The sequence below is a fragment of the Hyperoodon ampullatus genome, assembly GCF_949752795.1.
Source record: "Hyperoodon ampullatus genome assembly, chromosome: 17".
Lineage (NCBI taxonomy): Eukaryota > Metazoa > Chordata > Mammalia > Artiodactyla > Ziphiidae > Hyperoodon > Hyperoodon ampullatus.
Genome location: NC_136930.1, coordinates 31,755,971 through 31,779,670, shown reverse-complemented (window position 1 = coordinate 31,779,670; position 23,700 = coordinate 31,755,971).

The following is a 23,700-nucleotide window of genomic DNA, read 5'->3' as shown; positions in this document are numbered from 1 at the left end:
AAAAACAAGAAAACAGGTCCAAAATGGAGTTGCTTATGCTAAGCCATACATCACCAAACCAAGACTTCATTACCGCTTCTAGTCTCCCAGAAATGAAATCTTAAACCAATCATCAATCAGGAATCTCCTGATCAGCACTAGTTAGGTCATCTGCCTGATAGATTCCTGCTACACCTAAAGGAAAGTAAACTTCCAGTAACCAACCTGCCTTTTTGATTAGTGCAACTTCCCTGTTCCTCCTCCTTTCTGCCCATAAAAGTCTTTCATTTTATACAACTCCTCAAAGCTCCTTTCTATCTGCTTGATTGCATGCTCTCTGATTCTAATGAATTTTGCTCAAATAAACTCAGAAGTTTTAATATGCTTCAGTTTACCTTGTAACAGCTCTGATGTCAGAAGAGGGAACCAAAGAAGACCCTGACAGCCTGCAGGAGAAATGAGCAACCAGATAGAGGTATCTGTTGAGCCCCTTGAGTTTGCTGCTTTCTGGAGGTGAGGGGTAAGTCCCTCTCAAATCCTAGGTCTGTAGCTTTTGCATTAGGAGCTTTCAAACTTTATGTGAACATTTATTTTTGTGGACTGGGTCCAGAAATCAGCCACAGTTGAACTGGGTTTGACTTAGAAACCAGACTGAGTACAACTTAAGCTGACTTGGACCCAGTGTAAGGCTTTGGGTGAATAAAAATTTGTTTTAAAGCTGAACAAGCATCATTACCTTACCAAAGATAATCTTGAATTACAGTGGCCTTAGTGGAGAACTTCTAACCTAGATAAGCTTACCCATTTATGAGATGCCCTAGAGAAAAAGGGGTTTCAGCAAACCACTCACCAGAAAGTGTGGAGGGAAATTACTTTTTCTCTACAGTTTATGGTGACTAAGATGAGACCCAGTGGGACACCCCACTCACACCAGAGCCTGCAGACAGTGGGAAAACTGGCAGAAACTGGCAAAGGGTGAGAATTCTTACCAAAGCTTTCCCAGATTTCTATCTGTGGTGCTTGGTCAAGAAAGGGTGCTTTGTGTCCACCTAGAGGGGTGGGATAAAGAGGGTGGGAGGGAGGGAGATGCAAGAGGGAAGAGATATGGGGACATATGTATATGTATAATTGATTCATTTTGTTATAAAGCAGAAACTAACACACTATTGTAAAGCAATTATACTCCAATAAAGGTGTTTAAAGAAAAGAAAAAAGAAAGGAAGGTAAAATTTCACTTTGTCTCTTTCTTTCCAAATTCAGGTTGACAGGCTGTTGGAGGAGGTCATCAAGAGAACATGACTTCAGGTGACCCCAGAGTTTGACATGGGCAATGAGAGGCTCCTCATACATTTTCCTGTCCTTGGAATGTATGGTTGGCCCATCATTCCCACAGTGGGAACCTTTTTCAATGATGCAACCTTGAGAGAAATGTGTTGTTGAGACCATCTGGGCAGTGTTCTTGACTGAACCCAGTTAAGACCTCTATGTAAACTTTTAAGATTCTGGTGAGTGAGGGCAGAGATCTACTCAACTTATAGCCACTAAAGACAACCCTTGTATGTAAGTTCCTTTGCTTATTAAACCTTCCACCTACCTATCTGGAGTGATCTGCCTCTTTCTTCAGTCTCTCCCTGCCCTCAATGTAGGGGAGGCCAGTTTTAGATTTCACCCGGAAGCTCCCAAGTTTTCAAACCAACAATTGGTAAGAAAGCCAGGAGACAAACAAACTAACAAAAAAAGGGGTCTTAGAAAAGAGGCATGTGGTGGGGAAGAATCCCAAGTTGGTCATCAACCTCTGTGTGAGGAGGGGTGGCCCATACACTAGATGCTTGTGGACCACTGAGTGAGTATGGGACACCCCAAAAAAGCCAGCTAGTTTGATGTACTTGTTTGAGGAACTGCTGCAAATTAGGCAACTGAATGTTTACACAGTGGGTTGGCTTCTACTGTGAGCAGATCTGTGGCCACTGATGCTTAACTAGAGGCTGATACTCAAGTTAGAAAGTTGGAAGAAGAGCTGAGGTTAGAGAAGGATGTGCAGTTGTCTCTGCTAGCTTCAGGGCTGGCAGACAAGGTGGGAGAGCAGGATAACAAACTGAAGACCCTAACATGCCATTTTGCAAAGCTAAGGAGGGTACAATCTGCTGCAAATTACTGTCTGAGTACTTGTGACAAAGCACTGATTGGGATGCTAAGCACTAACAAAGCCTGATTGGGATGCTAAGAGGTGGAATCCCTAGGAAAGTGAGGAGTGTGAAGGGGAGGATGTTGTGGTGATTGACAGTAAACACCTCATGCTAAAGGAAAGCAGAAGCACAGCAACAACCCAACCAGCAGGGAAGCCCCAATTCAGGAAACATTCAAGATGAGAGAATATATTCCTGTTGAGCTTATTGTTATAACTGCCAAGTTCGAGCAAAAGTATGCAGGCACAATTAGTACAGCTATGGCATATGGAGTGGGGCAGTGGGAAAGGGTGAAGGTGAGGATAGAGCACTTGTCTGACAAGCAGGAGGTAAGAAAATGAACATTATCACACAGCTTGACCTTAGGCAGCACCTGCATGGAGCTGGGGAGAGGGAGGAGGAGAGCAGTGTTCAAGGTACTCACTCCCTTATAGATTGGATTATCCTAGCCTGCACGGAGATTTGGCCCAATGAGGGAGATCTCCCTGGCCATGTGGGACCCTAGAAATCTATAGAGGAGGTACAACAAATTCTTAGGGAGTTAAGAATGAGACAGGCCATCTATGACCCTGTCTTTGGAGGCCCTGATCTGGCCACATTCACTGCAGGAATGAAAGCCAGATACTTCAATCCCCAGCACCTGGTGTGGGATGCTGATATCCATGGTAAGCTCAGTTATGGGGTGAGACATTTATGATGTGAGTGACCATTGCTGATCTGGGGTAAATGGACAAATCCCTGGTACAGGTATGGGCTGCAGGAAAGACCCAAGACAGAGAGAGAGAGCTGGAAAAACCAAAGACTATCCTAATCGGCTGTAAAGGGTCTGGCCAACTTTTAAAAATTTTAATATGCCTTAGTTCATCTCTTAACATTTCACATATATCTATATGTATCTCTATATAGATATAAATATGTATACATAAATACTCATAGTTTGTGTGTGTATGTACAGATTAAATTCTGTTCATTCTAATTCTCATCATGTGTCAATTTTCTCACTGAATTTTAAATTTTATATTATTAGGACATTCTTATTAACCAACATTGTTTCTAATCAGGCTATGACTTCTGGTCACTTAATCTTTTCCTGCATAAAACATTACTAAAAATTTTATAAGGTTCACAGTTTGAATATAAAAGAATACTGAAAATCTAGTCTTCTAACCACTAACACACACAAAAAAACCCTCCAGGGATATTGCTCAGCAAATAAAAAATAAAGAAACATTTCAGTTGTTTCACAATGTTTCTCATTTTGCAATTTTTGATAACTGCTAAGGGAAATAATTATTTCTTCACTGTTTACATTTCACACCCACAAATGTTAATGAAAATGGCACTTGGGAAACAAATGCCAAATTTGCTTTTAGTGTTGCTGGAACCCCCAAAGTGGCTAGCTGAAAATATTCATACATGATGACATGGTAAATAAATCTCATTGGTAAATAACTCCACAGCTGTGTAGCTGATTTGCACTAGCAAATTCTAATTATGTTAACTAGTTTCCTTAGCATCCCCCATGGAAATATAGACCTATTTCAAGATCATAGGGGTCAAGTGATGAACTAGTTAACCGTTTCAGGTTGTGTACTTTAGTTACTGCTTTTTTTCCATATAACACTTTATTGAGATTCCATTCATATAGTGTATTTGCTTTTGAATCACATGCAATTGACCTATGTCCATAGTAAGATTTGAAATTACACAATTCAGAATTTCCAGTATTTATTTCAGGGCTGCCACTAGTTATTAGGATCCCCCTAGCTCCAATATGTTACTAATATGAACATTTTCTCAAGGGATAATTATGACCTCTCAGATACCAACAAGTCCATAATGGAATTATATTAAATACATGTAAGTAAAAATTTGTATTTCATTAATTGAGATCCAAATGTTCTTAACTCTAAATACTTTTGCTTTAAATTAACAAGCATTTATTTTACATAAAAGCCAATATCTTTTTTCTTGAGGAGTATCTGGTATATAAAAAACTTATTTTGGCTCAATATTAGAAATATTTTTATTTATAGCTGGTGATGGAGTTTTCAGTGTGCTGATAACAATATAAAAATTATAAAAGCATAGCCCAGTCTCTCGGCTTTTAAAAGCTGCTTAAAATATATGCATTCTCTGTCTATGGTGAATGTTCTTCTCTTCCCATCCCCCTCCCAACCCTCCATCTTCCCTCTGTTATTCTTATAGGGACTGTGTAGACAAGAAGTCTCCATATAGAAGGATCATGGTATAAATGTTCAAGTTTTGGTGCCTCAATGCCACAGTCGTCTTCACTGGGGAAGATTTTCTAAAGCTGTTTTCTTAGAATATCATAGAACTTCAGAGTTGGAGGAGATCTTAAATGTCAATTAGTCCAACCCCTTTCTGGTTCTTGATTTTCATCTTCAACAGCTCATGATACAGAGTATCTCACCTACCAAGATTCCACTTCTGGATAGTTTGATTCTCAGTTTTTTTTCTCAAATTTTGAAATTAAAATCCCTAAGTTTTCTATCCATTGGCCTTCTGAGGCAACTTTTTAATAAAAGGCAAGAAAAAGGCAGATACTGTAGGAAATTTTAAGTGCTGAGAAAGCCCAACAACTCAGAAATGTCAATGGGACCAGAAAAAAAGCCCCAAGAAAAGAAGCTCTCTCTAGCTAAAAGATAAAAAAAAAAGGGCTGCCTAGCAAAACAGTAAGCTTTTAGACAATAACCTATCTACTCCAACCAAACATTCCAGAGAAAACTATGGCTATACCTTATCCTCTGCCAGCAAAGGCCAAGTGAAGAATATTGACTTGTGGAGGCAGGATTTCATCCCTGCCTGGCAGTAACCAGCACCCACCACAGTGTCAGTGGAGGCCATGTAGAGAGCAATACCAGTCTTCCCTCCCTTTCCAGCCAGAGTGGTGTCAGTGCAGGTTTAGTAGGAAGCTTGAATTCCTACCCACATTCAGCAATAACAAGGAACGCTATCCCTACTCTGGACTGTCAATGGAAGCTGAGTAGAGAATATTCACTTGCACTTCCACATGACAACGAGACTGCACCCCTCTTTGTCCACAGACATTGTGTCAAAAGAGACCTATTACATCTTAAGATTTTTAAAAGATCCATAGTTTCATTACATAATACCCAAGATGTCCAGGATATAATTTATTCAGTAAAATCCCTCTTCCTATCAAGAATCAGGAAAATATCAACATGAATAAGAAAAGATAATAAAAAGATACCAACACTGAGATGACAGAAATGTTGGAATTATCTGACAAGAGTTTTAAAGCAGCCATCATAAAAATGTTTAAATTAGCCATAACATACTTATTAGGTGAAAAAAATAGAAAGTCTTATCAAAGAAACAGGAGGTATAAAATAGAACCAAATGAAAATTTTTAAATTTTAAATTGAAAAAGTTTAAATTAAAATTTTTAAATTTTAAATTAAAAAGTTTAAATTTAAAAATTTTAAACGTTAAAAAACGTTTTTCAACTCAATGGTAGGCATAACATCAGAATGGAGAGGACAGAGGAAAGAACCTGTGAACTTGAAAATAGAATAATAAAAATTACCTAAATTGAGCAATAGGTAGAAAATAGACTGACCAAAGTTAAACAGAGTTTAAACAGAGCTTCAAAGCCCTGTGAGACTATAACAAAATGTCTAATATTCACACAATTTGAGTCTCAGAAGTAGAGGAGAAAGAGGGAAGGCCTAGAAAAGTAATGAAAGAAAATAATAGACCCAAATTTCCCAAATTTGACAAAAAGACATAAGCCTACAGATTCAATAAGCTAAACAAACCACAAACAAGATAAACTCAAAATAATCTGTGCCAAGACATAGCATACTCAAATTTCTGACAACTAAGCACAAAGACAAAACTGGAAAACAGTCAGAGAGAATTCCTTACCTGTAGTGGAAAAGCTATTGAATGACAGGTCATTTCTCACCAGCTACCATCATGGCCAGAAGAACTAGAAAACATGTTCAATGAAAGTATTCTTAAGAAATGAAGGAGAAATTATAACATTCCCAAATGAAAGAAAACAAAGGATTTGTCACCTGCATACTTACTTTAATGAATAACTAAATGAAGTTTTTGAAACAGAAAGGAAATGATGCAGGAATCTTGGAACATCAGGAAGGAAAATAAAACAATGGTAAAAGTAAAATTTGGGGTACATAGAACTTTTCTTCTTTTGAGTTTTCTAAATTGTGTTTGACAATTCAAGCAAGACATTTAAAATTAAGAATCACTAACTGAACTGAACATGTATATTTATTGAAAATCTGCACACATAAAAATTCAGTTTTTAAAAAAAAATTCAAACAGGAAATAGCTTAACTTGAAAAAACTAAAATGTTGAAGTAAGAGATCTCTAAGTCTGAGAGCAATAAACTATAGTATTGCAGTTCAGTTGAATCATAAATATTTAGAAAAGGAGTAAAGAGTTAAAATTTAGTGACTGATAGTGTAAAGAAATTGGGTTTGGAGGATGCTAAGATGGCTAATGGCTGATATGAGAAAGGCTGAAAAAGACATTCAGGCTATACACTTGCAACTACTAGTTGTAACCTGAGATTCAGTTTCCTGAACTTTAAAGGAGCTTTAAAAATTCCCTAAAATTCTAAGATTCTAAGTTTTGTCTCCCACTGAATGGAATGTGTCACATATTAAAATGGCTGCTGATTTTGTGAGTATATATGTATGCATAGGTGTTGGGGAGGTAAGTTCTGTTACAACCTAAAAAAGGAAAAGTTATTTAAACTAGTGATGAATCACGAAAATGAATGCGTCTACCTCCCTCCCTCTCCACAGGCTCTTTCTTAACAACAGCTTAGCAGTCATGATCTAGTCTCTATTAGTTGTATACTGGATGAACTGGCTCTCAAGAATCAATTCTTAAATACTGAGGAATTTTGCATGGCAATTGTTAAACCATTGGTAGCATGAAACTGGCCATGGTGGGAGTCTTTATAGCACAGAAATGGGCAAACATTACAAAACAGAGCATTTTATTCATAGAACTGTTTACCAGCACAACATAGAACAGTAATTCTCCTTTATAGGCTATAAACTTATTCATATTCTGGCCCCTGCCAGCCTCATCTCTCACCTTCGACATCTCTCCATTCTCCCATATTAAACCCTTCAACAATACTTAAAATGTGCAGATCCACAAATACTCTGTGCTCCTGCATAGAACACCCTCTACCATCACCAATACCACCATCCCTAACTCGGTGCATCTACCATCATCACTAGGCCCTCGAGAGCCACATTCTACTCTATTTTTGCCTAGATAATTCCTTCTTGTGCTTAGATTCCAACCCCTCTAGGAACTCCCTCTGCCTCAGCTGACTGTGTTAAGTATGGTCTGTATTCTTCCATTCTACTCAGCATCATCTTTTTATAACATGTTACATTGTGTTGAAATTCCTTGTTTACTTCTCTGTGTCTGTAACTAAAGGGTAAATTCCTTGGAAATAGAGAGAGAGAGCTTGTGATTTAGCATTGCATCCCCAGCTTATTTGCAGTAGAGGGCACGTAGTGATTGTTGAAAAATTGTTTTTGAGTAAAAACTTTATTAACAAATTCCAGACCAGTATTTGCCTCTCAGTTTCATTATCTTCCATGGAAAATGTTTCCAGTTACCTGAATGGGATAGGTTGGAATATAGGATTTGCTATATGGAAACTCACTTTAAATCCATTAGCACAAATATATTTCATAAAGTGAAATATGGTTCATTAACTACTGATAAATGGAATATTGCCTGCCATATCAGTAAACAAAGGATGTCACAGACATCAGTGATTGCAGCCACCACTGGATGGTAAGTTGGTGAGCCCTGAGGAGACTCAGGAAGGAAAGAATACCTGCCACCTAGCAACCATCAGACTGCAGCCACTCCCTATGGTGAATCCTGAGAAAACATAAGATGTGAAAACACAGGATACTGGCGTCAGATAGCTGAGGTGTATATCAAAGGAATGATTTCAGTGAACCCAGACTCTTGTATCGTTCCATACATAGAAAAGCGCTCTATGCCTTAACTTGGGGTATTTTGTTTTCTTTAATTAACAATAATATTTTGATGTTCCCGACTACCTGCCCTTTGTTGCAAAACTCCTATATATCCTAACTCCCCCCTCGCTTTCTCAGAGCAGTTCTCTCAGGGTTACTTGAGAAGCTGCCTCCTGGGCTTGAAGTCCTTAAAATTCCTGCCAAATAAAACATAACTCTCAACTTTTAGGTTGTGAATAATTTTTTAGTTGACACTACATATGCTTGCATATATACATATATATCCTTAGTACATATTTATAGATAAAGCTCTGTCTACTTATCTTCAATAATTTTTAAACAATGTTCATCACAATTAATATTATGATTATTGGTGCTCATAAATTTTGCATTTCCTTGGCACCAAACACCACAGTGCTGGGTGCAGTACCTCTGAGCACATTCTAATTGTTTTCCATCTATCTGTCAAGATATTTCTCTACTGCTAATCACTGCTCTCCTTGGGCATATACATGATTTTTAAGAAAAAAAAATTTAATAACATTTTCCTAGAGGAAATTGAGTATAATGTAAAAGCTCTCAGTCTGATTTATCCCTAAGTGTTCCAACGCTCTATTATTCCAAGAAACAAAACAGAAAAGAATCCAACTTTCACATTTTCCCTGATGTCCAAGAACATTCTTAATGTTTTGTTTGCAGAAGACACACTCACAAATGTGCTGGAATAAAATATGTTTTATGTCAGGTAGTTCTCTTTGTTTGCTTTTGTTTTGTTTCATTACTGATTATCTTCTTTTACCCTCATTTTTGTGGTGCCCTTAAATACTCCTTTTATTCATTTTTCATGAAAGCATTTTTCTCGGGAGATCTCTTTATTTTGTGTCTGATTTTGTGTCTCTTTATTTTTGGCTGATTGGAAATGGATATCCTAAGATTCATTTACTGAGACTGTGCTCAGCTTTAATAGTCAGAAAATACCTCAACAACACTGTGATAAATAGACCTCAACTTTATATTTTAATTCATGCTGGCGTGACTTGCAATGAATAAGTCAAAAGGTCATTCAAAACAGCACCTCTAGTTAATGAATTATGATCTATGAATGAAAATTAACAGTAACCATACAATAATTATGCACCAATAAAAACTGCCATGGAATTTTGCTATCATAAAGGGCATGGGAATAGTTTCCCCAGTCAATTATAATGAATCAGGATTAGAGAATTTTAAGATAAGAATCTTGAATCAAATTGAGTACTCTAATATGTTAACCTTAAAAGATGCTTATTATTACTACATTAATCACTAACTACTTGACCTGGCTAACACCCTACCAGGCAATTTTTCTAAGGTTTCTTTCTTAATTTTACAATACCATCAGACAGATACCACCATTTTACACGTTTTATAACTCCTCTTGACCAAGGTCACAAAATAAACAACAAGTCTTGCAACCAGGTCTTGCAACAGGTCTTCCTATATGCAAAGCCTGTGCTTTTCTTTTATCCTGTGGTTCCTAATCAGTAATATCTGTTTTCACTTAATGAATAACAGAGTAACAGTAAAAGATGTTGATTTTCTTAAAAACTCCCCATATACTCAAAAAAATCTTGTCAGACTGGATTAAAAAAGCAAAACCCAACAATATGTTGTCCAAAAAAGATATACTTTCGATTCCAAATGTACAAATAGGTTGAAAGTAAAAGGAAAGATACTTTATAATGATAAAAGCCAGGGATGTATAACAAACATAAATGTATACACACCTAAAAATAGATTATCTAAATACAGAAGCAAAAACCGAAAAAATTGAAAGGAGAAATAGATAATTGAAAAACAATAGTTGAATATTTCAATAACCCACTGTCAATAATTGAGATATCATCTACATAGAAGAGAAGGACAGGGAGGGGGAGGAAGAGAAAGAGTAGAAGGAAGAAAAGAAATTAAAAAATTCAGATCGGAAATGAAGAAGTAAAAATGTCTTTATTTGCAGGTTACTCAATATGTAGAAAACCCCGAGGAGTTCACAAAAGTACTAGAATTAAAGAATGAGTTTTGCAAGGTCACAGGATATAAGATCAAATTACAAAAATCAACTGTATTTCTACATACTACCAATAAACAATCTGAAAGTGAAATTAAAAATAATTGTGTTTGCAATAGCATCGAAATGAACAAAATATGTAGGAATAAATTTAATAAAAGAGAGCAAAGTCTGAAAACTGCAAACCATTCCTGAGAGAAATTAAATAAGACCTAAATAAATGAAGAGTCATTCCATGTCCATACAGTAGGAGATTCAATATTATTAAAGGACAATTCTTTCACATGTTCATCTATAGAAACAACTCAATCTCTGTTAAATTACACCAGGTTTTTATGTGGAAATTGTTAAGCTGACCTAAAATTTTATGAAAATGCAAAGGACCTATAAGTGCCAAAGCAATTTTGAAAAAGAAGAAAAAGTTGGAAAATTTAAACTGCCCAATATCAAAATTAACAATACAGTTAACAATAATCAGGACAGTGTGAAATCAGTATACAGATTGGCATTAACATCAGTAGAAGAGAAATGAGTGTCCAAAATAAATCCTTGTATTTATAATCAATTGATTTTCAACAAAGATGTCAAGGCAATTAAATAGGAAAAGAACAGTCATTTCCTATGATGCTGGGGAAATTTGATATCCATATGTAAATAAATAAACTTAGATCTTGCTTTAAACGAGACACAAAAATTAACTCAAAAGAATGTTCATCAATGGATGAATGGATAAAGAAGATTTGGTGTACATATATAATGGAATGTTTTTCAGCCACAAAAAGTGAAGAAAATCTTGCTGCTTGTGACAACATGGATGGACATTGAGGGCATTATGCTCAATGAAATAAGCAAGACAGAGAAAGACATATCCTGTATGATCTTAATTATATGTGTTATCTAAAACAAAAAATAAACAAAACAAACAAAAACCAAGCTCATAGATACAGAGAACAGATTGGTGGTTCACAGATGTGGGGCTGGCGTTGAAATGGGTGAAGAGTCAAAAGTTACAAACTTCCAGTTATAAAATAAATAAGTCTTAGGATGGGGTGTAATGTACAGCATGGTGACTATATGTACTACATATTTGAAGGTTGCTAAGAGTAGATCTTAAAAGTTCTTGTCACAAGAAAAAAATTTTGTAACTATGTATGGTGATGGCTGTTAGCTAGACTTATTGTAGTAATCATTTCACAATATATACAAATATCAAATCATTATGTTGTACACCTGAAACTAACATAATGTTATTTGTCAATTATACCTCAAATTGAAAAAATTAACTCTAAAGGATTATAGACCTAAATGTAAGAACTAGAATTTAAGAACTAACAGATAAATTTGGAGAAATATTTTATGACATTGGATTAGTAAATATCTCTTAGATACAATCCCAAAACATAAGCAACAAAAGAAAAAGAATTTCATTAAAACTTAAAACTTTTGCACTTCAAAAGACACCATTAACAAAATAAAAAGGCAAACCAAAGACTGGAATGAAATATTTCCCCATCAAAAAACTGGTAACAGACTTGTATACAGTATACATATAACAGGAAAACAACAAAACTTACAAAAAAGCAAAGGATTAAATAGACATTTCACCTAAGTAGATACATGCCTGACTAATAAGAACATGAAAGATACACAAAATCAGTACACATGGGGAAATGCAAATTAAAACCACAATGAGATATCACTACACACTAACAAGAATGGCTATAATCAAAAAGATAGACAGTAACAACTGCTGGTGAGACTGTGGAAAATCTAAAATCTTCATGCATTGCTAATGGGAATGTAAATACAAATGATATAACCATTTTGGAAAACTGTCTGGAAGTTTCTTAAAAAGTTAAATCTAAATTTATCATATGGTTTTGCAATTCTGTTCCTAAGAATCCACCCAAGGAAAATTAGAACATATGCCCCCACAGAGTTTTGTATGACAATGTTCATAGGTTCATTATTCATAATAAGCAATAACTTTAAAAGAATCCAAATGTCCACTAACTGGGAAATGAACGAACAAAATGTGCTGTACCCATACAATGGAATACTATTCAGCAATAAAAAAGGAAAGAAATATTGACACATGCTACAACATGGTTGAACCTCAAGAACATTAGAAGCCAGTTGCAAAAGACTACACATTGTATGATTCCATTTATATGAAATACCAAGAAAGAGAAATTTACAGAAAAAAGCAGATCACTGATTGCCTGGAGCTGGTAGAGTATAAGTAGAGATTTATAACAGGTTTAAGATAAATTCAGGAGGTGGAGAAAACTAAAACTGTATTGAGGTGGTAGTCTTACAGTCTATAAATTCATTAAAAATCACTGAATTATATACTAACAGTGGGTGAACTTTATGGTATATTTCAATAAAGCCATTAAAAATATTAAATGAGCAAGGTTCTTCAATCTGGGTCTCACATTTGCATCAATTGGATAGTTTTAAGATATACTCATGTCTGGGGCCCATTGTCTGATATTCTGGTTTAATATTCTTAGGATCAGGGCATCAGGATTTTTTTAAGCTTTTCAGGTAATTCAAATGTTCAGTCAATGGTTGAGAACTCCTACAATAAAGTTTGTTCTTCCTTGAAGCCTTAATATATGGTATTCCAACTCTCTATCAATTTATTTAACAATTTATTGAAACTTCATTACATCCCAGGCACAGTGTTTGACACTGAAGAGACAGAAAATAAAGAAGACCTCATCTCTGTCTCCATGGACTCATGTACAAGAAAGAGGTACAATCCAATCATTATAATAGTATGATAAATTTTATAACAAAAGTAAGTATAATGTTAGTGGAAGTGCAAAGAAAAGAATAATCAATTCTGAACAATGAAAGAAACGGTCAAGAAAAGCTAAAGAGATAATGGTTCTTAATCCAGGAAGATTAAAAGTAAAGAAAATGGCAGGCAAAAATATACAAAGCATAGAGTATTGAAGGAAAAGCTGAAAAATTGGGGAAAGAAAAAAAAACACTGAGAGAACCTATAAAGGAGGGCAAAGTGAAATTAGAGAGCATATCATAAGCTATACAGTGGGAAGCCACTGAATGAAAGGCCTTTAGGAGGAGCACTCTACCAGCATAATAAGTAATGAATTAGAAGATTTCCACTTCTGGTCAAGATGGAACAACAAGAACCAAATACACACACACACATACACACACACACACACACACACCTGTAAAAAACAAAAACTGTACAAAATATATAAAACCATAGTTTTCAGGACAACAGAAATCAGGCAACAAAAGACAGGTATCCCTGAGAGAAGGGAAACAAATTAGGTGAGCTCAATTATTGCAACAGCTACTGCCTTGAGAAGGTTCTAGTTCTTAGTGTAGGGACGAGTAATCCAGGTAGAGTCCAGCAGACTTCTGAGCTGAGGAGACGATGCCACGAGTCTGAGGAGAACAATGTGGATCAAGTTTACAGGCAAGAGTACTAGAGAGAAGAAACCGGCACAGAGAGAGAACTCAAAATCTACAGAGTGTCCTCTTAGGATTCCTGCTAAGTACTGACATGCATATCGGAGACTAACTAAAGCTGGGAAGAAATCACCAGGAAGGATGAGAAAAAGGAATATTCAGTGTTCTCATATGACTGGTAATAGTGCCTATTCCCACCAGGTAGACTGGGAAAACTCTTGGGGAATTAGGTACAATACACAGGAGGTATCTTAGTAGTGAGGAATAATTAGCCTTAGACTAAACACTGCTCTGACCTCATGAGAAAGACCCAAACAGATCAAACTGTTTTGCATAATATTAACTGTGTCGTACAGCAGTGTTCAAGAATATATATAGGAATACAAATAGAGACAATGCCCAACAAGGTAAAATTTACATTGTCTGGAATCCAATAAAAATCACTAGGCATTCAAAGAATCATGCAAATATGACCCATTCTGAGAAGATAAATCAGTTGATCAAAACTGACCAAGAACTGACACAACTATTATTGCAGACAAGGACATTTAAAACAGTTATAACTGTATTCTATATATTCAGGAAATTAAGATATAAAAAAAGACTCAAATTGAACTACTAGAGATGAAAACTACAATGTCTGAGATGAAGATACACTGGATGAGAGTAACACTGAATTCGAGATTTCAGGAGAAAAGATTAGTGAGCTTGCATATATAGCAATGGAAACTCTCCAAAATGAAACACACAGAGAAAAAAATGATTTTAAAAACTGAAAATTGCATCGGTGAACTGTGGGACAACTTCTAGTGACCTAGTATAACTGGAGTTTCCAAAAGGATGAAGGACAAAGAAAGAAAGATTTTAAAACTTCCACTTTTTATGAATTCCAAGAAAGAATTTTCCAAGAAAAATTTCCAAGCTGTTAAATTTTCCAAGAAGAAAAACAATAATGAAGCACAAGAAACATAAATCATATTATACCAAGACACATCATAATCAAACTCCTCAAAACCTGTGACAATGACAAATCTTAAAAGCAACCAGAAAAAAAAAATAAAATACTTTACATATACACACAGAGAAACAGAGAAAAAGATTTTTCATAAAAAACAAAGCAAGTGAGAAGATAGTAGAGCAACATTTTTAAGTACAGAAAAAAAGTATATGGTCAAAAAAACCGGAGAAAGGATAATCTTTTCAAAATTTGGGTACTCAAATGCAAAAAAAATGAGCTTTGATACATACTTCAAAATAGACTCAAAATGATCATAGGGCTTCCCTGGTGGCGCAGTGGTTGAGAGTCCTCCTGCCAATGCAGGGGACACGGGTTCGTGCCCCAGTCCGGGAAGATCCCACGTGCTGTGGAGCGGCTAGGCCCGTGAGCCATGGCCGCTGAGCCTGCACGTCAGGAGCCTGTGCTCCGCAACGGGAGAGACCACAACAGTGAGAGGCCCGCGTACCGCAAAAAAAAAAAAAAAAAGCATAGACCTAAATATAAAACCTAAAACTATAAAACGTGTAAAATCAGAAGATAAAATCTTTACATTCTTGTATCAGGCAAAGATTTCTTAGAAACATCGAAAGCATGATCCATAAAAGAAAATATTGATAAAGTGGACTTCATCAAAATTTAAAAGTTCTGATCTTCAAAAGACAGCTTTAAGAGAATAAAAAGACAAGCCACAGACTAAGGGAAATTATTTACAAACTGTATATTCAATAAAGAACATATATCCAGAATATATATTAAAAAAATAAAACCTCAGTGTTCAATAAGAAGATGACATACAATCGAATTTATAAAAGCCTTTAACAGATATTTCACCAAATGGCAAATAAGCACATGGAAAGATGCTCGATATCATTAGTTATTAGGGAAATGAAAATTAAAACAATAATAAGATACTACTACATACATATTATACTACTTAAAATAAAAATACTATTCCAAGTGTTTTCAAGGATGTAACATAACTGAAAATCTTATGCAGATCTAGTAGGAATGCAAAATGGCACAACCACTTTGGAAAACAGTATGGCAGGTTTTTAAAAAATTTAAACATATATCTCCCATATGATTTAGCCATTCTACACCTAGATGTTCTCCCAAGAGAAATGGAAGCTTATGTCTATACAAAGACTTGTGCATGGATGCCCATAGCAGCTTTATGTGTAATGGCCAGAACTGAAACAAACAAATGAATATCACCAGGTGAATAAACAAAGTGTGGTACATCCATGAAGTAGAATACTACTCAGCAATAAAAAAGAACTATTTATACACATAGCAACACAAAGAAGCCAAACAAGAAGAATGTGCATTGTGTGATCTCATTTACATAAAACCCTAGAAAATGCAAACTGATCTATAGTGTCATAAAGCAGATCAGTAGCTGCCTGGAGATGGGGAAGAGACAACTGGAAGGAATAGGAGGTAAGAAAGGGTCATAAAGGGGCATGAGGAAATTTTTGAGGTGGTGGATGTTGTTCATTATCTTGATTATGGTGATGATTTCACAAGAGTAATTCATTTGTCAAAACTTGTCAAATTATACAGTATAAATACATGCAGTTTGTTGTATGGTAATTATACCTCTAAAAAGCTGTTTTTTAAAAGAATAATTAAGTAGAGAAGGCATCCAGAGTAGAGGCAGGGGACCATCTAAGAGGCTATTGCAATAGTCTAAGAACTGACTAAGCTGAAGGGGTTGAACAAAAGAGTGGCCTTGAGTGGGAAAAAGAGATAACTTTATTATTTTGGAATAAACCAGTTTGATGCAGTGGGCAGAAAAGTCCAGTCCCTGTGGCTTGGGAAACTGAATAGCCATTAACAAAAATGTGAAATACAGAATGGGAGGGCATTGACTGAGGTGAGGGTTAGAATATGAGTCCAATTTTGGGTGTGAATTCTGTGGATTTAATATCCCTGAGTATTTTTAACCATACTTCCACACAGTTATTTACTTATTAGTTTTTCATTTGCCCTGAGTAATTTAGTATGCTTTTTTTCCCCATGATCCTCTCCTCCCTTTGTCTATCCTCCCTATCTATTTGAATTTAGATCTCAGAAAAGCAGAATAAAGAAATACAAAATGTATTGAAGTTTCAGATCCTTAATTAAGAACACTTACATCTTTATCTGTATTTAATAACTCATTTAAAAAAATATCTATTGATTATGTACTTTGTGTCAGGTACTTATGAAACAATGAAGGAAAGATAGACTTGGTCCCTGTCCTGGGGGAACTTAGAATCTAGTGAAAAAAAAGAGATGCTAAAAGTTAGAGTGTCAAGTGTTATGATAAAGGAAGTACACAGGGTGCTCTCTGAGCATATAGCAAGATTTTATAACTTGAAAGAAAATTTAGGAAAAGACTTCTTGAAAAACTAACATTTAGTTTTAGTCCCAAGTGATGATCAGGAGTTGGCTCAGCTAAGAGAGTGCATGAAGATGTTGCAGGAAACAGGAAGCATAAGTACAAATGCCCTGGAGAAAAAAAAGAGAATCTTGAAGAACTACAAAGTTTTACACAGAATACAATAGGGCAAGTGTGCTGGGAAGAGATGATTCTAAAACTTGAGGACTCCGGGAGGGGAAGGGTAAGCTGGGACGAAGTGAGAGAGTGGCATGGACATATATACACTACCAAAAGTAAAAAAGATAGCTAGTGGGAAGCAGCCGCATAGCACAGGGATATCAGCTCCGTGCTTTGTGACCACCTAGAGGGGTGAGATAGGGAGGGTGGGAGGGAGACGCAAGAGGGAGGGGATATGGGGATATATGTATATGTATAGCCGATTCACTTTGTTATAAAGCAGAAACTAACATACCATTGTAAAGCAATTATACTCCAATAAATATGTTAAAAAATAAAATAAAAAAAGTCAGACACCAGACTTTGTTAATAACTTTGAAATTCTTGAACAGTACATACTTGTTTCATTGATTAACTAGTTTTCCATTTTCAATTCCCTATTACATTTTTTAAAAGGCTAATATTTTAATTCATTGCATGTACTGATGAGAACTTTCCACCTTTCCCACTTCTAAATGTTACAAAAATCTATTGGGAAAAAGGCACAATTATAAATTCAAAGATATTAGCATATAATGGCTATCTTCTAGTCAGGTGTTAATTCAGGTTAAAATCAAGATGTGTTCCATTTCCTGGCTATTGTTAGCCAAATATACTTCCTTTTATCTGGGCCTTTAAAACCACTTTATAAATAACTGCATAATCCAGCTGAGAGGCCAGTCAGAGAAGATACAGAACAGTAAGCTACTCAAAGTTACTCAACAGAGAGAAGAATTGTCTCTTGATGATAGACCAAGAGAGAGCAACCTGGCAATGTCTAAACCTGTAGCAAGCTGCTGATAGGTAGTACTCCAACAGGGAAATATTGATGAAGGAAAAAGGCAAGTTTCCCAGAAAAAGAAGAATAACATAAGCAAAGACTTACTGCAAATATGCAGGTGTGTGTGTGAGTCTGGAAAGTTGGATGTTATGGGAATGGTGTTGGAAATAAGGCTGAAAATATATTGTATAGGTCATAGGTCTCTGGATTCCAGGCTGAGAGATTTAAATTCTATTCTTCATGTAATTGGGTAACCACTGAAATTTTTGAAGGGAATTAACAAACTTCAAGTTTAATATACCATTGATTTAAGGTACATGATTATCATGTATCAACTTGCCAATTGTAGAACACTAATTGTAAGATACATCACAATATCAGAGATTGTACAATATGAAAAAAATGAAGTTTAGGACTGACTAAAATTGTTGTCAACTGAAGAATTCTGATGACTTTAGATATCTACTCTAAAGAAAAAAATTGGGGGCTTCCCTTCCCTGGTGGTGCAGTGGTTGGGAGTCTGCCTGCTAGTTCAGGGGACGCGGGTTCGAGCCCTGGTCTGGGAGGATTCCACATGCTGCGGAGCAACTGGACCCGTGAGCCACAACTACTGAGCCTGCGCATCTGGAGCCTGTGCTCCGTAACAAGAGACGCCGCGATAGTGAGAGGCCCGCGCACTACGATGAAGAGTGGTCCCCGCTTGCCACAACTAGAGAAAGCCCTCGCACAGAAACGAAGACCCAACACAGCCAAAAATAAATAAATAAACAAATGTGAGGTTTAAAAAAAAAAGAAAAGAAAAAAACTTGGTAAAATCTGCCTTTCATATTTTAGATCCCTTTCTCTTCATAAATCAAAAGATTCTGTCTTTGAAAAAATGAAAATACAGTTAATGTAAATAAAAATAATTGTAACAGTATTTACTGGTGTTTGTAACTCAGAAGGTTAGAAGGTGGGTTCAGTGAGGCCAAGGACTTCAGAATTATCTTAAGTAGGTCAGTTAGTCACTAAGAAAATCATTTTCGCTCAAGGCCACAGTATATACTCTTCACTAGAAATCTATTTTGCAAATGCACACTACCTATCACAAAAACCCCAGGCCAAGCAGAGTCACAAAATTATAGAATTGAAGAGTTGGGAAGGACCACAGAAGTTAAAAAGTTAAAATGCCCCCTGTGCATGTATCCCTTCTCACAGCCTGCCATTCAACTTCTACATTCTTTCCTGCTAAACTGTAACCTCCATGAGGACAGAGACTCTCTTTCTCGCCATTATAGCCCCCTGAATGCTGTGGTAAGTAAATATTTTTGAGCAAGTGAATGGGTGTTCTTGTGGGGGAATTATGCCACCTATATCCAGTAGTGCCCATTTTGTAGAAGAGCTCAAATTGATAGATGTTCCTTTAAACTGCACTAAATTCACCTCTGGCACCTTCTGATAAATTCTGCCCCATCTTCCATATGTAAGCTTTGCAAATATTTGCAGGCAGCAACTTCTCCAAGCCACACTTCACCATTCCAACATTTGCCACATGTCATTGTTTCCAAGACTTTACTGCCCTCCACGTGAGCAACATTTGTTCATTTCTTTTTCTAAAACTTGTGACACTCAGAATGAAATATAATTCCTTCCAATTTTTGCCTAGCCAGCCCAGAATTCTCTGTGACTAAATCTATGCAAGTTTTTCAATCTTTGGGAAAATAATATCAGATGACAAGATGATGCTGATGAGGTATCTTGCAGAGAACATAAGTAGGTAAAACAATGAACTCCTCCCAGAAGGCTTAATCCATCTATTAAGGACACTTCTAGGGAATTCCCTGACTGTCCAGTGGTTAGGACTCTGAGCTTCCATTGCAGGGGGCAAGGCTTCCATCCCTGGTTGGGAACTAAGATCCCACATGCTGCGACATGGCCAAAAAAGGACACCTCTATGAGGAGCTATGATGCTAAGAGATAGTGATTTATTATATCCCACAAGCCATTGAACCCCTAGTGAAAGGTTTCTGGGAGTTTTCTTTTCTGAATAGACATTAAGTAAGCATTCATTAAACCTGGGACGTTCAGTCTTCCAATTTGCATAGTGAATTGGAGCCACAGTAGCCTTAATATGAATGGAGATATGGTAACTCAGTACCATGAAATGGGAAATGCATTTTAATTACCCTAGGGATTTTTTTTTTGCAAACAAATTGCTTCTATTTTTATGACAATATTGGATCATGAACCCATTCACCGTAATGTTGAGTAATGAGGCCTATAAAGCAGGTCATAAAAATGCTTTGTTTGCAATGCTGTTTTTAGAAACTCCAATCTTATGGAAAAATCACTCTCATTATTAAAAGCTTGTGTAGTTCTTCAAGAATCCTAGAAATGAAGGATTCCCATGAACTTAAGAAGATCCTTCTCACCTTAATTAAGGAATCAAAGGATTTGAAAACAATAGTAAGAATTATTTCTAAATTTACTTGAAATCTATATAAAACATATACTTCTTTGCTGGTAGCATAAAGTAGAATTTAATCTAGAAATAGCTAAAAATATTCTGAAAAGAGACATTGTAGGTACAATTAGGTAACAGTCTGAGACAACAGACCAATAATAGTTTCAAGGAAAAATATTTTCTGTTGACTGATATTTCTGTTATTATATATATATATATATATATATATATATATATATATATATATATGATGAAAATCTCACCTTAGAAAATCAAAAGGTAACTTTTAAGAATAGTGAATGCAAATTAAGAGAAGACTAATAACATTTTTACCCATTAGATTAACACAAAATTTAAAGGCAATAACATTCATAGCTAATGAGGATGTCATCCTCACACTTTGTATGAGTTGCTACAAATTGGAGAAAGTAGTCTGGAAATGTGTATTAAAATGTAAAGTATGCACATTTCTGAACTAGCAATACTACTTTTGGGGACTCTGTCCTACTGTAATTAAAAACACACATATTGGGAATTCCCTGGCCGTCCAGTGGTTAGGACTAGGCGCTTTCACTTCAGTGACCCGGGTTCAATATCTGGTCGCCTGGTTGGGAAACTAAGATCCCTCAAGCCAAGGGCCAAAAAACAAACAAACAAACAAAAAACAACAAGAACAAAACACACTTGTATCTAAGATAAATGGATAAAGGTGTATGTTGCACTGTTTCAACATTGTCAATAAAAAGAAGAAAAATAAAATAATTTTAAAAAGCTAGAAGTAACTTGAATGTCTATAATTACAGTTAATCAATAAAAATATTATTTGACTATAAAAATTATGAATTAGATATTGATGTTAATATTGGAGGGATGCCTTTGATTTAATAATCAAAAGTTACATAGTAATATAAAGAATATAGTCTCTTTTCTATGAAAATTTTAAAAAAACATATTTGTGTGTTTGTAAAATCATGGAGATTTTAATTTTTTATTATTTTTTATTTTTTTTGCTGTACGTGGGCCTCTCACTGTTGTGGTCTCTACCGTTGCAGAGCACAGGCTCCGGACGCGCAGGCTCAGCGGCCATGGCTCACGGGCCCAGCCACTCCGTGGCATGTGGGATCCTCCCAGACTGGGGCACGAACCCGTGTCCCCTGCATCGGCAGGTGGACTCTCAACCACTGCGCCACCAGGGAAGCCCGAGATTTTAATATTGATTGCTCAGGGTAGTGGCAGTCCTAAGAGATGATTTAAAAGGGGGCTTTAGATCTCCATAATCTACATTAGTTCCTTCAAAAGCCATTCTACATAAAAATAAAAAGAAGTAAAAAGAGTGTGCTTGCTATTTGCACACAGCTCCAAGAAAATCACCTATTCCTTTCCCACCCTAAGCAAATCACCACACGTAAAAAATGTTACGTGGAAATTCTGAAGTCTTCTTAACTTAAGCAAAGTAAAATGGAAAGGAGCTGGCTTTTTCATATACATCTTTAAATTTTGTTTTCAAGTTGTCATGTAATATATTTTTTAACATCTTTATTGGAGTATAATTGCTTTACAATTTGTATTAGTTTCTGCTGTATAACAAAGTGAATTAGCTATATGTATACATATATCCCCATATCTCCTCCCTCTTGCATCTCCCTCTCACAGTCATGTAATATTTTTGAAACTTAAAACACTACTCTTAAAAAAAGTTATGGTGGAACTATTTAGGAATTTATACCACTGTGTGTTGGGTGGGAGGAGGGTGTCAGGGGGTGTTCAGGAAGAAAATTAGTTGTAATTACCAAAAGTAATAGAAGTTTTAGTTGTCTTTTCATTGGTTTGTTCAATTCATGTTCCTTCATTTTTTTCCCAGCAATTTTCCTTCTCTCTTAACTGTACCCAAAGTCTAGACATTGTTAGTTGTTAGGACCAGTAAGGGTCAGAGTGCTTCCTCAAATTATTCTATAGTGAATTCTTTCTCACCCTGTCTTTGAAGTGATAGCATTTGCTTCCAAGTTCACATACTATATTTTTTCAAACAAAGTTCCTGCTGCTAATATAGTGGCAGACTAGATTTAGGATTAGTCTTCCAGAATTTATGAGCTTGCACAAGCTATTGGTCTTTCATTCCCATGACCATTTCTCCTTATAACCAAAAGTGCCCACCATGGAACAAAGTTTTCTCTGTGCTTGTTATCTAAGAAAAGTTAGATAATTTAAGCTTCAACTCTCACACATGCAGAAAAATTAGGAGATTTATACATACATAGTAGTTTGTGCATACCTCCATCATATCTATTATATCATGTGTGTGCATGTGACTATATCCCCATAAATCTAAACTTCAATAAGGCAGGCACCATGTTTTTTATTTCATTATTTTCCAGTGTCTAGCAGAGTGCTTGACATAATAAGTACTAATAAATGTTTATTGGATAAATAAAAGTATAAATAAATGAATATTTAATGAATGCCTATTTAGTCCAAGAATACAGTTATTTACCTTTTGTGTAAAATATTATTAGTAGTATTGTTCTGCATAACAGCCTCAGAAACTAAGTGTGAGAATCATATAAGGTAACTAAGGTGAAAATAATTTGTGTACAGCAAAGTACTATGGAAGTGAGAACTCCATTGAGAAGATTATTGAAATAGGCCACAAATCCACTACTAGGTAGACTTACAGTCTCAGAAACATAAAATTGAGGGTTCTTATTCTCAATTACACAGGTTAAAAAATAGAGCTTGGTGAATTCACTTTAAGTCTACATTGGCTGTATTCGAATTTTCTCTTGTTCCTTCATTTTGCTTTTGTACAATTCTAATCAGACACTTAAGATACATCTTCAGTGGACCTCAAGGATTCAAAATATTCAAAACCAAATATTTTAGAAGTATTTAAGTAAATAATAAATCATCTAAATATATTATTTATTATATTAAAATACATAAAGTGTTCAGTCCATTTTTTTCCCCCCAACTCTGATGGTAACTTTCAGTTTCTGAAATATTCTTTAACAAGACTTGCTTGGCATAGCAAAAAGAAAAGATATGTGTGTTCCAGCCACTGAGCAGGGCCTTGGCTGAGTCATTAACTCACCTAGGTGTGAACTTGGACCAGATCCTTGGTTTCTCTTTTTTTTAGTTTGCTCACTCTTTCTAAACCCAAAGGAGATAAACCATAATATCCCTAAAGATTACTTCCTTCTCCTAAC